We start from the raw sequence: 2,500 nt of genomic DNA, 5'->3' as shown, positions 1-2,500 counted from the left end.
GTTAGGTTAAGGCACAACTTGGGTTAGGTTAAGGCACAACTTGGGTTAGGTTAAGGCACAACTTGGGTTAGGTTAAGGCACAACTTGGGTTAGGTTAAGGCACAACTTGGGTTAGGTTAAGGCACAACTTGGGTTAGGTTAAGGCACAACTTGGGTTAGGTTAAGGCACAACTTGGGTTAGGTTAAGGCACAACTTGGGTTAGGTTAAGGCACAACTTGGGTTAGGTTAAGGCACAACTTGGGTTAGGTTAAGGCACAACTTGGGTTAGGTTAAGGCACAACGTGGGTTAGGTTAAGGCACAACGTGGGTTAGGTTAAGGCACAACGTGGGTTAGGTTAAGGCACAACGTGGGTTAGGTTAAGGCACAACGTGGGTTAGGTTAAGGCACAATGTGGGTTAGGTTAAGGCACAATGTGGGTTAGGTTAAGGCACAATGTGGGGGTAGATTGCGGTACAAATTGCATTACATTGCGGTGCAAATTGCATTACATTGCGGTGCAAATTGCATTACATTGCGGTGCAAATTGAGTTACATTGCGGTGCAAATTGAGTTACATTGCGGTGCAAATTGAGTTACATTGCGGTGCAAATTGAGTTACATTGCGGTGCAAATTGAGTTACATTGCGGTGCAAATTGAGTTACATTGCGGTGCAAATTGAGTTACATTGCGGTGCAAATTGAGTTACATTGCGGTGCAAATTGCGTTACATTGCGGTGCAAATTGCGTTACATTGCGGTGCAAATTGCGTTACATTGCGGTGCAAATTGCGTTACATTGCGGTGCAAATTGCGTTACATTGCGGTGCAAATTGCGTTACATTGCGGTGCAAATTGCGTTACATTGCGGTGCAAATTGCGTTACATTGCGGTGCAAATTGCGTTACATTGCGGTGCAAATTGCGTTACATTGCGGTGCAAATTGAGGTAGGTTAAGGTGCAACACAGGTTAGGTTAAGGTGCAACATAGGTTAGGTTAAGGTGCAAGATGGGTTAGGTTAAGGTGCAAGATGGGTTAGGTTAAGGTGCAAGATGGGTTAGGTTAAGGTGCAAGATGGGTTAGGTTAAGGTGCAAGATGGGTTAGGTTAAGGTGCAAGATGGGTTAGGTTAAGGTGACATAGGTTAGGTTAAGGTGACATAGGTTAGGTTAAGGTGACATAGGTTAGGTTAAGGTGACATAGGTTAGGTTAAGGTGACATAGGTTAGGTTAAGGTGACATAGGTTAGGTTAAGGTGACATAGGTTAGGTTAAGGTGACATAGGTTAGGTTAAGGTACAAACTGGGTTGTGTTATGGTACACATTGCGTTGTAGTACAGTACACGTTAGGTTTGGGTACGGTACACAATGTGGTATGGGATGGCGTGTTGTGGGGGGGAGGGGGGGGGGGAGGTTCGTTGATATCGACCGTAGGACGTGGATGCCCGAGGCAGCGTCAGTGTGTCAAAGGAGTTATGTCACGTCGGGATGCGCTTTTCGCCAGTGAGAGGGGGCGAGCCGTGTCTGTGGTTGCGGCAGACCTGTGTGTTTCATTCCTGCCAGTGTGTTTGTGCTGTAAGACGAGGCAGTGTGGTGGTGATGGGTGCACCCCTGTGTAGGACATGTGTGGGTGTTGGTGGCTTCTCTGAGCAATTGTGGTTGTCGGACGAGTGGGGTATTCTGTTTTATGATTGGACCTCCCGGTCTGGTTATCATAGCGTAGTTGGTGTACTGTGGCGGATAGGATGCACCGGACGTTGGTCCATGCTGGTGCTTAGTAGTTGTATCTGTGTCTGTTACAGGCAGAGAGTAGTGTGTGATAGAGTGTGTGGCTGACGTGTGGTTCATTTTGTGTGTACGGACGTTCAGCATGTATAGGGGCATTTGCGTATATAATCTATCATAATCTATCTATGTGGGCCTGCATAGTTTACTGAGCAGTGCTGTGAGGTGACTGAACTACGAGTGACGTACTGATTTACAGCGGAATGATTGCCTCTGTACCAAAGATGGAGTATCGGCTCTACGACAGCGTTGGCACCGCAGGAAATGGTCTCGTAAAACGGCCCTCCCACCGTCATCGTTGTGAGGGGTAGGGACCGCCTATATTCTGAGAGGAGCCCTGTTTGCCACTGGGCGTGGGGTCTCGCATCCTGCGGTTCAGTGCCCCCAGGGAAGCGCGCGGAGGTGGTGCTGCTGCTGCTGCTGCTGCTGTAGCAAGCGAGCTACTTACAGCATGTATAGGGACAGCGGGAATATGGCATATTCGATATAACTCTTCATGAAACGCAAGATATAGGGGCGGATTGCACGTTACGAGTGCGGGAAGAGTCCGCCGTTCATCCGCTGGAGTTGCGATTTGGGCGGTTGGGGTGGGGCACGTGCGGGTGCGGGTGGAGCGATTGTCGGTCGACGACTTCGTGCGACGCAGGCACAGGCGTTGGGGCTCCTGTGGTGGGCAGATGATGCAGGGTTTGTGGGTGGCGTCGGAAAATGGGCACTGTGGGACCTAGCGATGTCGTA

Source organism: Schistocerca cancellata, unplaced genomic scaffold (assembly GCF_023864275.1).
Source record: "Schistocerca cancellata isolate TAMUIC-IGC-003103 unplaced genomic scaffold, iqSchCanc2.1 HiC_scaffold_873, whole genome shotgun sequence".
Taxonomy (NCBI): Eukaryota; Metazoa; Arthropoda; class Insecta; order Orthoptera; family Acrididae; genus Schistocerca; species Schistocerca cancellata.
Note: the sequence above shows the minus strand (reverse complement) of the source record.